General features: G+C 39.8%; 1 protein-coding gene across 2 annotated transcripts in view; it reads right to left on the reverse strand.

The window, feature by feature from the left end:
• ATP2B2 (ATPase plasma membrane Ca2+ transporting 2) overlaps window positions 1-14,416 on the reverse strand; it is a 754,329-nt gene that overhangs the window by 557,499 nt on the left and 182,414 nt on the right. For both annotated transcript variants that reach the window (XM_065551218.1, XM_065551250.1), the window contains exon 2: window positions 1,122-1,165. The gene's annotated coding sequence lies outside the window, so the exon portion shown is untranslated. The remainder of the gene's footprint in view (window positions 1-1,121; window positions 1,166-14,416) is intronic.

The following is a 14,416-nucleotide window of genomic DNA, read 5'->3' on the forward strand; positions in this document are numbered from 1 at the left end:
GTCTGGGAGCTGACCTTGTTCATGAAGACAGAGGCAAAAAAATCATTGAGTACATTAGCTTTTTCCACATCCTCTGTCACTAGGTTGCCTCCCTCATTCAGTAAGGGGCCCACACTTTCCTTGACCTTCTTCTTGTTGCTAACATACCTGAAGAAACCCTTCTTGTTACTCTTAACATCTCTTGCTAGCTGCAACTCCAAGTGTGATTTGGCCTTCCTGATTTCACTCCTGCATGCCTGAGCAATATTTTTATACTCCTCCCTGGTCATTTGTCCAATCTTCCACTTCTTGCAAGCTTCTTTTTTGTGTTTAAGATCAGCAAGGATTTCACTGTTTAGCCAAGCTGTCACTTGCCATATTTACTATTCTTTCTACATATCAGGATGGTTTGTTCCTGCAACCTCAATAAGGATTCTTTAAAATACAGCCAGCTCTCCTGGACTCCTTTCCCCTTCATGTTATTCTCCCAGTGGATCCTGCCCATCAGTTCCTTGAGGGAATCAAAGTCTGCTTTTCTAAAGTCCAGGGTCCGTATTTTGCTGCTCTCTTTTCTTCCTTGTGTCAGGATCCTGAACTCGACCATCTTGTGGTCACTGTCTCCCAGGTTCCCATCCACTTTTGCTTCCCCTACTAATTCTTCCTGGTTTGTGAGCAGCAGGTCTAGAAGAGCTCTGCCCCTAGTTGGTTCCTCCAGCACTTGCACCAGGAAATTGTCCCCTACATTTTCCAAAAACTTCCTGGATTGTCTGTGCACCGCTGTATTGCTCTCCCAGCAGATATTGGAGTGATTGAAGTCTCCCATGAGAACCAGGGCCTGTGATTTAGTAACGTCTGTTAGTTGCTGGATGAAAGCCTCATCCACCTCATTCCCCTGGTCTGGTGGTCAACAGCAGACTCCCACCACAATATCACCCTTGTTTCTCACACTTCTAAATTTAATAGAGAGACGCTCAGGTTTTACTGTACTAAACTAGAAACATGGCTTTAATTGGGTGGATTAATCTGGAAAAGCATTTTCCCAGTACGTTTCCTGGGTGGTTTCAAATGGTACAATCATATGTGTGTGTTCTAGTTTGTCAGTGTATCACAAATAACTAAAACAGAGGAAATGAAAGACTTACCTTGAATATGCCTGATCTCGGTCTCATGCAACAGCGTGCAGGCACTAAATGAAAAAAAAATATTGAACAAGTCTTAATCTTTGGAGATGCAAATTATTGATTGAGCAAATTGAATTTAAGACCCAAGGAAATCCAGCCCAGCCATTTAAGAATGCCCAGCTTTACCTGTTCTATTCCATAACTACTAGAAATAAGCATGTTTTTATTATTATTTTCCTACTCTACAAACCTGAACATGAGTCTGAAAAAAACTAACACTAATTTCAGTATAACTGTAGTGTGAAAAACTATGTAGTTATAACAATTGCCAAAATCAAAACATTTAGAAATGTGGGTCCATGTTGTCAATAATATGTTGTAATTCATAATTGCTCTCTGATAAAGTGCAGAGCTAAAAGCATTAAAATGAGCCTAGAAATAAGCAGACCCTCAGTTTTGCTCAGAAACAAATATATTGAATCAAAAAGAACAAATAAATAAATATGCACATTATTCAGAGTAATAGATCACAATGGCTTTTGGAGAAGATGAAGAAAAAGAGCTCTTCTAGGAATTGCTATCAAGAGAAATCACGAAGATAAACAGTTTCCAGATTTGACACTTTGGATTCGCAAAATTTGTAGTATCTGTTTCAACACCTATTGGAAATGATTAAGTATTTTAAATAAATGAGGACAAAATTCAAATTAATATTTGTCAAGATAACATTTGAGTAGCATAAACAGTCTTATTAAACCTAACATCTTAACATTAGCCATTCTGAATATTTTGGTACAAGTTTATGCACTGCTACATATCAATGACAGCCATCTGAATCTCAGAAATCTTGGCATAATGAATAAAATAACTTCCATACCAACTTCTCTCCTACATTCCCAAAGCACTTTAGAAATATAAAGCAGGTTTACAAAATTGATTAATTACTTTATTCACAACCAAAATGCAAAACCTTCTTGGATGTAATCTATTATTTACTATTTACTGTTTGAACCCTGCGCATCTGTTTAGGCCAGGAATTAAAAAACAACATATCCAATTTAAGCATCAGGGTTAATTTAGGAGGACAATATGTAATTAGCCAAATTAGAATTTGGTTTACAAGACCAAGGCTATCACGCTTCCTGAAAATGCATGGGATCTAATTACCACAAGTGGTCAGGATCTCTATTTTACATCCCATCCAAAAGATGGAAAACCTGTACTGCTGGAAATGCCAAGTTCCTAATGCCTTGTTGGGGCATAGTTTCACCAGTGATTAAGTAGTAAAGATGCCAACATTGAATCTTCAACACCACTTCCTGTCTTTCTCTTGGAAGTTTCCCATCCCAGAAGGATGTACGTATGGCGGGGGGAGGGGGGAGAAGATCTATGCAATTTGCTAATTTATATGCAGCCCAGAGATAGGGCCATTATTCTCCACATAACTGTAATGCAACCAATACCTGGAATACTGCATTCCATCCTATGCAACACATTATAGACAAATAGGCAAGTTACAGGTAGATCCTGAGAAGACCAAAACCAATAACGGTGCTGGGAGAACTGATTTACAAGGAAGGATTAACAATTTAAATGTATACCATGGCTAAGCAATTAGTAACTCACAGATATGACATTGGCCTACAAATATGTGAAGGGTCTTCACACCAAGGAAGGAAAGGAATTTAGTGTGATGGATGGAGGAAACTAGGAAAAATGGACTGAATATCAAACTTCTCAAACATTGAGATGTATTATTCTGTGGAATGAACTCCCAAAAGCAATAATGGAACCACCATCATATTTGACTCTTAAAACTTGACTGAATAAAATCCTCAGCTTTCAGGGAGATGGACTGATGATTATATCGTATAAAACCACAGTTGTAATTACCACCTTACAGCATGTGAAAACAAAGTCCTTGTCCTTATCTAAGAGCGGAAGGATTGTCTTGTGGTCAATCCACAGGATAGAGACACGCGGGTGTATTTGCTGACTATCACAGATTTTCTGTGTGATTTTGTGTAAACCACTTAATCTCTGTGTCAGTTCTCCATCTGTAAAATACTCCCCTCTATCTTACAAGGATGTTTTATCAAGCAGAGGTGGATTATAGATTTGTGGGGCCCTGGGCTAGAGCAAGTGTGGACCCCGGGCCAGAGCAAGTGTGGACCTCCTCCCTCCCCCTTCCACTTGCAGTCCACCCCTTGACGCTCCTGCCAGGGAGCCAGGTCGGGATGTGGAGGTGCCCATTTCTCCAGGGGCCCCTGGTAGGGGCCCCATTGGCTAATCTGCCACTGGTTGTGCGTTTAAATTAGGGCTGCCAAGCTATTAAAAAATTAATATCACCGTTAAACAATAGAATACCATTTATTTAAATATTTTTGGATGTTTTCTAAGTTTTCAAATATATTGATTTCAATTACAACACAGAATACAAAGTGTACAGTGCTCACTTTATATTTATTTATATTACAACTATTTGCACTTTAAAAAACACAAAAGAAATAGTATTTTTCAATTCACCTCATATACGTACTGTAGGGCAATCTCTTTATCATGAAAGTTGAACTTACAAATGTAGAATTATGTACAAAAATTAAATTTTACAACTTTAGAGCTAACAAGTCCACTCAGTCTTACTTCTTGATCAGCCAATCACTCAAACATGTTTGTTTACATTTGCTGCCCACTTCTTGTTTCTAGTGTCACCTGAAAGTGAGAACAGGAGTTCACATGGCACTGTTGTAGCCAGTGTTGCAAGATATTCACATGCCAGATGCGCTAAAGATTCATATGTCCCTTCATGCTACAACCACCATTCCAGAGGACATGCATCCATGCTGATGACAGGTTCTGCTTGATAACAATCCAAAGCAGTGTGGACTGATGCACGTACATTTTCATCATCAGAGTCAGATGCCACCAGCAGAAGGTTGATTTTCATTTTTGGTGGTTCAGGTTCTGTTGTTTCCACATCAGAGAGTGTTGCTCTTTAAGACTTCTGAAAGCATGCTCCTCACCTCGTCCCTCTCGGATTTTGGAAGGCACTTCAGATTCTTAACCTTCGGGTCGAGTGCTGTAGATATATTTAGAAATCTCACATTGGTACCTTCTTCCATTTTGTCAAATCTGCAGTGAAAGGGTTCTTAAAACGAACAACATGTGCTGGGTCATCATCCGAGACTGCTATAAAATGAAATATATGGCAGAATGCAGGTAAAACAGAGCAGGAGACAATTCTCCCACAAGGAGTTCAGTCACAAATTTAATTAACGCATTATTTTTTGAACAAGCTTCATCAGCATCGAAACATGTCCTCTGGAATGGTGGCCAAAGCATGAAGGGGCATACGAATGTTTAGCATATCTGGCACATAAATAGTTTGCAATGCTGGCTACAACAGTGCCATGTGAATGCCTGTGCTCACTTTCAGGTGATGTAAATAAGAAGAAGGCAGCATTATCTCCTGTAAATGTAAACAAACTTGTTTGTGTTAGCGATTGGCTGAACAAGTAGTGAGACTGAGTGGACCTGTAGGCTCTGAAGTTTTACACTATTTTGCTTGTGTTCTATAGCCCAAAAAAAAAAAAATCTACCTTTGTAAATGGCACTTTCACAATAAAGAGATTGAACTAAGTACTTGTATGAGGTGAATTGAAAAATACTATTTCTTTTATCATTTTTACAGTGCAAATATTTGTAATTAAAATGAGCACTGTACACTTTGAAATATATTTGAAAATGTAGAAAAACCATCCAAAAATATTTAATAAATTTCAATTGGTATTCTATTGTTTAACCGTGTGATTAAAACTACAATTAATCATGATTAATTTTTTAAAATAGTGATTAATTTTTGAGTTAATCACTTGAGTTAACTGCAATTAAATTGACAAACCTAGTATAAGTCCAAAAAATGCTGGACAGGTACTCAAATACTAGAGATGAGGACCAGATAAATACCTACACACACTTTCATCTCATTTCTTTGATTCTATACAGATCCAATACCACTAAAAATTGAGAGCTTTGATGAGATCGCAGTCCATGCTTGTAATGCTATATCTCACAAAATAATCAGTGTTAGTTTTAAAACATGTTTCTTTGGTCAAAAGATTAGCCAAAATTAACAGTTCAGTAAGTCTTCAGGCTGCCATCTGCTATTTCTAGTGTTTTGGAAAATTACAAATTGTTAGAATTATTACATATTGCTATAAAATTCCCTATAAAAGGGACTGATCTGAGAAACCTAATCACTCATGATAGAAAAACTAGTTTCATAGAAAATTTGCTATCACAATCTTCAAGCTTCAGTTGTTCCCTTAAATTGTTTAAACCTTTATTGAAACAGAAGTTCAGAATGCCTGTAAATGCCTAACAGCATTTGGCAGAAAACATGAATAATTATGTAGATAATGGTGATCTAATAGCTTGCTATGGAGAACAAAGGATATTGATTTTAAGAATATTTTTGATGAGGGAAGGGATTTACATCTCCCTGAATTGAAGTTTGATATAAGAATTGAAAACTGAACTCTAAAGATGTTGGTTTGAATCCCCACCTATTCATTATCCTAAAAATCTGGCAGAGCCATGCAATATGAAGCGGAGATTCTGTAGAAGATGCTTCAGCATACAAATTGCCTATGTTCAGGAGGAGAGAGACAATTTTTGAATGGAGCGTGAAGACAAGAAAAACTGATTAAGTTAAGAGGATGGCTGACATTAATACTATGCCCCTATTTCACCTGCGCTCTGATGCTCAGCTTTGGCCAAGGAGTGCCCAGAACAGTTTAGGAGGGGAAGAGGTACACCTGCCTTGTGCATTCACCTCTCTGCCCCTCACCTTGAGCTGTCTGGGCAGCAGGCTGGTTCCAAAGCGTAAAGGCCAACACAAGTGCTTATCATTTACACCAGCCGTCAATGGATCCAAAAGGGCAGGTACAGTGACCAGGCATCTTTGGCATGTTGTGACGCCCCTTTGTTATGTCTGCAGGGAGAGACGATGATGCAGGGGACACTAAGAGGGTTGTGTGCCACATGAACTAATCTGGGGCTTGGTTACTCCAGCTTTAGAGTTATTTTGTTCCAACAGAAACGTGTAATTTCTGCACATGCTGAAATATATATATTAGTGCTTTCTTATATCTACTGCATTGTGCATATTCTTCCACTGTACCACACCAAACTAACCCTGATCACAACTAAACTAACAGAATATTTTGACTGCCTGGCAGTAATTCGGATGCAGCCTGTATCTTCCCACATTTGTGAATGTTAAACAATAAAATCAAAAGTATGCCATTAAAATATTATCTACTAACAATCTTTGCTTGAAAATGCTCTTTTAAGTAATCAACAACTTTAAGTCAGTTAATACTGCAGTTAGATATTGATATATTTTTGCATTGCATCTCAGAGAAAACTTCCCACTGCTAGAATTGTATGCTTCTGTCCACTAACCAACTGCATTTTATTAATGTCACTAAGTAGGTGTATTTTTAGTAACCAATACCTCATTCGCATATGCTATGCCAGAATCATTGATTTATATGCATGACTTCAGTGATAAGATCTGGTAATATTCTTTAATAACTGTTTAAACTGTTCTAGTTGTGTGCTTCAAACAACAGTTTTATTCCAACACCTAGACAGAGCTCTTTCCACTTGTAGTATTTTCCAGTACTCAGTATGCACAACCTGGCATCCGATAGCCCGGATTTTCCATTGTTTTCTTTATTTGATTGTGTTCTAGTTACAGAACTTTTAATCCAAGTATGAACATGCCTGAAGTTCACAAAAGAATCATTATCAAAATATGCTGACTACATTGTTCAACCTTCATGCTAAACATGAACATTCAGTCAAAATTTGATATCAGCTCTTAGCCAGACCTTAAATACCAGACAGTAGAAGAAGTTACCATTTTTCAGCATATAAAGATATTCCAGTCGGTTACTCTCTCTAGAAGACTATATGACCTTCTCTTTATACTAGCTGTAAATTGCTTAGCACAGTCTTGATGCTCTATAATAAGTAAAGCCAATTTTTTTTAAGATAAAACAAATTCAATTTGTTGAAAGTTCTTTGTCAAATCCTGCAGATTTGGAATCAAATGTAATGTTTTCATTATCAAAGGTTGCCAAAGTGGGACAGGGAGAGGAAGGAGGTGAAGCAAGGAGAGAGATCAGTCAGAACAATTAGAAGCTTACAGTACTTTGTGAGGAAAGAGAGACACTGTGAGCCAGTTTCTACCTTCAGTGACATGAGGCCTAAGTTAGCTAATGGGAAATTGTCTCAAGGGGCAAATTCTAACCTTGGATGTAAGTGACTAACTGGGAAATACCTGTATTACTTGTATGAACATGGTGGGTGTCTCTGTGTGTGTTTGTTGTGAAGGGTTCCTTGTTACGGAATTAAATTAAGAGGGGTTGCTAGGGGAATGAAGCAGGAAAGGTAAAACAATGGCCTACATAAATAACATCCCAACAAACACAATAGCCAGATTGATAGTCATGAAGAGGCCACTCCTGGGCACATAGATGTTTTGCCAAGGTTGAGAATATAGAGATCAAAGACAACACTAGGGGGCCCCCAAGCCTGGAAAAGGTGAAGGTTGAGTGAGTGATCAGAAGCTGTCCAGAAAGCATCAGAGGAAACAGTCACACTGGCTAGGGAATACAAAGAGATAGGAGCAGGACAGTCTATTCCCTCTCAACCACAGATGAGGGTTATCTGGGCAGAAAACAATTTACCAAAAACTGGCCAGGAAAGATTAAGATGCATGTCAGAATCCAGCACAAAGTTCTTTTATTGTTTTACCTTTTTTGCTCCTTGGGAACATGACTAAATAATACCTGTCTTTGAAGATGTTTTTGAGCTACTTTAAGTCAACTCACTGATCACAGGTCCCCAGAATGAAAAGGCTTGCAAAATGCCAAGTAAAATTGGATCTAATTAAGACAATTGGGACACAGAAGGGCTGACACCCAGAGACCCTGTCCCAGAATGGTCATGTCGCCTGTTTCCATCCATAGTGAGGTGCAGGAAGCCAGGCCTGTCACCTAAGAGGGTGAACTTGATATTCCTGGGGGAATTCTGCACCACTGCACAAGCACATAATTCATGTCCCCCGCAGATTTCCCCCCCCCACACACACACACACGAGATTCTGATAGGGAGGCAAAGGGAAGCTGCAATTACACCTTTCATCCACCAGGGCTAATGTGCAGGAAGAGAGGGCAGCTGGCTCATGGGCCAAAGCAGCCAAATGCAGAGAGGAAGGGGATAGAGGCTGCCTTCTTCACAGGGCCAGGTGAGGCAGCATGGGATATGCTGGGGGGAGGGAGGATGTGTGAGAGACACGACAGATAGGGCAAGGTGCACGGGGCTGCGAGGGAGAGTCACAACATTGAGCCAGTGGCTGAATGGGAGTGCAGGGCTACATGGGAACAGGGGCAGATATGCTTGGCTGAATGGGGGTGTAGAGACACATGGAGACAAGGGCAGATGTGCCGCAGCCTGACTGAAAGAGAGGCTGTGGTCAGCCAGGGTCTGCATGAGGGAGACTCCCAACTCCCTAACAATCCCCCCCCCCCCCCCCCCCGTTCCATTCTTCTCCCACCTACACCCAACAACCCTGCAGGTTCACTCCCAGGCTTCTTCCCAGAAATTACTTCTCTCTCCCTCAACTCCTCTGTTACCCCAATTCCTCCAAGCCTTTGCATGGCTTGGAGGGGTGTGAGAAATAGGTTTCTGTACTGTAGTTTAAATGAATTACCACCAAAAGTTTTGTATTAATAGGCCTAGTTAGGAATCTATTTGTCAAAAAACATTTTCTGAATCTCTTGTTTACAGACATACTTGTTGACAGGTATTTTGAAATAAATTACCAAAGTTATTGAAACTGGTATGCTTATTTTGACAAAAAAAATATGCAGAATTTTTAGGTGCAGAATTCCACCAAGAGTAACTTGAAAGGGATTTAAGGTGCATTCCCACCCTGTAACTGTGACACCATTCTTGTACAAGTTGCACTATCATCCGTAAATTCTACACATGATGGGTGGGGAAATAGCTTTAATAGAATAGGCTAGCAATTGATTCAAGCTGGTAGCTGAATTACTGTATTTTGAATAGTCCTGTGAGAGACCTAAGTTTGGAACCAACTATTGCTCACTGAATGGATCAAACTTGAGACCAGGTGAGTGGCAGAGCAAAACAAAAGGTTGCTGAAGACTGTCTAGCCTGCATTGTATTCAGCTTCAGAGCTGCCAGCCACTTCAAAAAGTAGCAATCCCACAGAAACTCTGCATTCTGCCATTCAAGCTGGTGGTGAAGTTATGACAGCTGGAGGCCAGGGAATGCATTAGGCAACGCAACCAACACTGATGCTTGGAGGCTAACTGCCAGAACGAGAGGATTTGTACTTTTGAGATGGTTTTATTGATTATATTTTATAAGGGTATAAACCTTTAATGCTCTTTTAATATTTACTTTATTTTACATAAAGAATGTTATAGTTTATCTGCAATTTGAAATCCATCTCATCCTTCTGATAAACCAGGATTTCAGTACTAGTAATTATAGTATTACAAAATAAAATTGAATGCCTCTGTTAGCTCAATATGTCAAAAAGACAGCCTGCACAGCCTCTCAGTGGCTATGGTACATCTACGGTCATCTCTCATCAGGTGACAAATTGGAAAAGTTGTGAATGCCAAGTTTCCTTGTTCTATTAGATCAGTCAAGGGGGTTGTTCTGAAGAACACTTGTGTCTTAGAGGAGATATACCCCCAAAATAGGAGCTGGCACTGTTGAGAAATACTTGCAGGCGGGGAAATGGTCAGCATGACACCATAGTCTGTCTGAAATGTCCCAAACCCCTATGAACTTTCCAGGAGGAAAACTTATGCCTATAACCTTAGTGTTTAGGCATCATTAGAGACAAGGATGAGATCCAGGATCAAATTCCAGACTCCTCATCTTGTTCTTAAGGACAAAAAGGGTTGCAAGCTCTGCACTGGCTATATGATACTCAAGCCACGGATCAGGGGGGTTAGAGCGTGGGGGCTTAGAGTTTAGGACTGTGCTATATCACAAGGTCCTTCAGAAATATTTTTCAAAATGCCATTTCCCAGTACTGAATTGTCCAGAAGATTGTCTCAGTGGGGCATTGTTGTACCTTTGAAAGAACAGCGTTCCCTTCAGTATACAGTGGAGGGTACAATTTACCATGAAGTATGTCAGAGATAACCTACCAGGGAAGCACATAATAGCAGGGGCGGCTCTATGTTTTTTGCCACTCCAAGCACGGCAGTCAGGCGGTCCGCTGGTCACACGGCTTCGGCGGCGTTTCTGCGGGTAATCTGCCGGTCCTGCGGCTTCGGTGTACCCGCCGCCGAAGCCGCGGGACCTGCAGACCTCCCTCAGGCATGCCGCCGCAGACTGCCTGTCTGCCGCCCTCACAATGACCGGCAGGCTGCCCCCCGCGGCTTGCCGCCCTAAGCACATGCTTGCTGCGCTGGTGCCTGGAGCCGCCCCTGCATAGTAGATAAAGGCTGCCTCCAGGAAGACTGCACTGTATCAGAGGAGACTATAGAAGACTTTCTATTATTCTGCTCCTTTAACATCTGTATTTCAGAATCTGTTGGCCTCAAAACTGCAAGTTCCACTATAGCATGGGCAGACGTACATACAATTGGCTTTAGGACTCTTTCAGACACTAGTGCATCTAAGGAAGGACAGACATTAACCACTTGTTTTCTTTCAGACCCTGGCAGTTGTTAATGCAACAGTTTTAGATTACTTATGGCAGAGTCATTGTTCAGCCTGTTTTCAGACATAGGATGACTCACCTGAAACTTGAGTTTGAACTATTGGTGCAGTCATTCAGTTGCTTGCAATGGCTGAGAAAAAACAGATGAGTTTGACATTGTAATGGGGGCCCATGGTATTATACTGATCTTTTAGTTCTCCAGACAACAAGTTTGGGGAGTATTGTCCCTATTGGGACTGATTTGCTGGGTTTGTTTTGACATTTTATTTAACAAAGATAAGCAGAGATGAGAGAATAAAAATAGAAATTTGCCTGCTCTGCTTAGATGTTGAAGTTCATTGGGTAGCTACTACTTCCTGCCCTAAAAGTTACCTTCTATCGCTAGTGCTCTGTATATATGGTAGTAAGTTGTATTGATAACTTTTGGAATGATAGTCAATGGGTAGTCAAAACTGTTACTTCACATTGTTTAGAATAAGAATCATTAAGTGTATAGAAACCACACGTCTTAGTCCTACTCGACAGTCCTGACTTGTTTATATGGTACCTTGAGAACTACTTTTAGGACATTTGAAATGTCCTGGTTTTTCCATTTAGTCAATGACAACATTCCTGTTTTTAAACTACAAAACATTTGTTCCAGATGCCTTGTTATGATGATACAAGAAATAATTACAGAGAGAGTACACGCTGATAATTGTCAAAGCCAAAAGTTGCCAGGTGACAACAGTACAATATGAAGTCTAGTAGGTTGATGATCCAGTCTAGTTTGTCTTAGATTGCAAAGCTCTTTGGGCGAGTAACTATTTCTTTATTACATGTGCGTACCACGTTTAACACAATGCAGCTCTGATCCTTAGTTGGGGCCTTTAGAGTATGTCCACACTGCAATTAAAAGTCGTGGCTGGCCTGTGCTAGCTGACTCAGGCTCCCAAGGTTCAAGGTAAGGGGCTGTTTAATTGCACTGTAGATGTTTGGGCTCAGGCTGCAACCCAAGCTTTAGAACCCTACCACCTTGCAGGGCCCCAGAGCCCAGGCTCCAGCCCGTGCCCAGACACCTACACTGCAATTAAAAAAAGCCCCTTAGCCCAAGCCCCTCAAGCCTGAGTCAGTTGGCATAGGCCAGCCACAGGTATCTAATTGCAGTGTAGACATACCCATCTCTGCTACAAATAAACTAACCACCTTCTGTGCAAAATGCCTACTCTGGACAGTGGAACAGATCAAAGAGAGACTGAGCTCTTATCTTCCTCGGTGTCCCTCGCTTCTTTCTACTCTATGGTTCTGGCAGCCACAGATGGAAGAGATGGAAGTATTGCTCTTTATTGTCTTCCTGTCTCTTCACACCCTCTGCTCATCCCCAGGTGAATCTTTCTAACACAGCCAGAACAGATTAAAAAAAAAGGAGCCAGAATGTGAACTCTTGAAAGCTCTTTGATAAATGCACTTTTACCTTTTCTAAGGGTTCCTTAAAATATTTTTTGCCACAAAACTGTCTGTCTATTTTGAAACCAAGATCACATTACATAGTTAGTTCTAAACAGCAGTAATTCAAACCTTCCAACAGTAGGGCACAGTTTACAGCAAAATAAGTGATGTTAGAAGATGGTGAAAATTAGTACCCTATGAAAAAATGAAAAGAGTTAACATATACACCGCTACCTCGATATAATGCCACCCGACAGAACACAAATTCTGATACGTGGTAAAGCAGTGCTCCGGGGGGGTTGACTGCACACTCCGGTGGATCAAAGCAAGTTCAATATAACGAGGTTTCACCTATAACATGGTAAGATTTTTTGGCTCCCAAGGACAGCACTATATCGAGGTAGAGGTGTACCTATTCTACCATCATAATTCTACCCCTTCCCACCCCCCCAGTACAAACCACCACCACTACTGCCAGATGATTAGGCACTAGATACATTTTCTGCCTCCCAATAAGGTCCAGGTAAAGGAGTATATAATAGGGTGTAAAGTCAAATAACTACTATATTTATTGATTAAGCAGTGCTGTAGGTGCAACCGGATACTTGTCAAACAGATGATGTTACAAGGGAACTAGAGTGCTGACATTGGAAGGAAGATGCCTGAAGCAGTTGTGGTATTACAACGTTTTTTAAAAATACATAATTTGCTGAGTTGCTACTATTCACTGATGTGCAGAGGCATTGCTATGAGTACCAATATAAAAATGGTGGAGACAAAGGAATGATGAAGTATTTCATTGTCTTTCCACTGCAAACTGTAGCATTACCCAAAAATTAAACAAACTTGTGTGGGGGAGGGCAGGGTAGTTACAATAAACTAGCAGTGAAGATATAAACCACTAGATTTAATTTAACCTGTAAAGGAAATTTTAACATTAGGAAAACAATGGTAAAAATAAGGTGTCTGGAGGCCTGAACATGCAAGTTCTGAACTCACTTCCCTCCGAGGCTCATTGGTAATTCTAATAAAGCCTCTTCACTCCGTGTGCTGCTAATCAAATTGTCAGAAATCCATTTAGTAATTTCTCAGTATTCATAACTGATTCAGACTGCAAGAGTGTCTCTGATCAATCACAAGTTGGAATTTACTTTTTTTAAAATGCTGTATCAACTTCATCATGAGTCAGACTGTTAATGAATTCATTTGTAACAGCTCTGTCCTTACAGCAAATTCCCTATCAACTTTATAAACAATGGGTCACAAAGTTAAATTTGGTTTGTTTACATTTGTTTGGAAAATATCTGACATAAGATTATTGATTTGCCTAAATTGTATCAAATTTCAGAAAGCCAATTCCATTAATTTTGTACTCTTATTCTCTTCATTGAAGATACCCAACACATTTGTTGCCTAGGTCACACATACAGCGTATATTAGTCAAACACACACTTGTTTATGTAAGTATTTTATTCAATATACTGTTTTATGTTTAATGCAAGTTAACTGTTATGGAAGTTTAAAGCATCTGTATTGTATAACAAATGCAAATTAATTCAATATGTTGACACCTTTATAAATCAAAACCAGGCCTCTCTGCATAGGTTTATAAAAAAAGTTATTATCAGAGTTAGTGGCTTAAAACATTGCCTCTGTATTATCGGTCTCATGCAAGGACCATCTTTTACAATACTGGAAGGAATCATTAAAAAGTGAAACAGGCATGCAGGATTCATTTGATCACTAGAATTAAAATCACAGAATCCAAAGTAGTGTCTGATCTTTATTAGAGATTATTTGCATTCTAAAAATTCTAACCACTATCTTTCTGAAATTATTTCTGGTGTCAAGAACAATGGGTAGTTTGAAATCCAGCCATGATCTTCATCACCACCACATTTTGGCATGTACATTGTATTAGTATTTTGTAAATACTTTACTTGATTGCAAACAAATGTACTGACTGGATCCAGATTTGTAGCACAACTCCAACTATTTAAAAGAAAACAAAAATAAACCAGTCCATAAACAAACTCCTTCTTTGTTCATTTTTACCAGCATTTCATAAAATGCTCACATACAAACACGAATATCAGGAGTTATTATC

Source organism: Chrysemys picta, chromosome 7, assembly GCF_011386835.1.
Source record: "Chrysemys picta bellii isolate R12L10 chromosome 7, ASM1138683v2, whole genome shotgun sequence".
Taxonomy (NCBI): domain Eukaryota; kingdom Metazoa; phylum Chordata; order Testudines; family Emydidae; genus Chrysemys; species Chrysemys picta.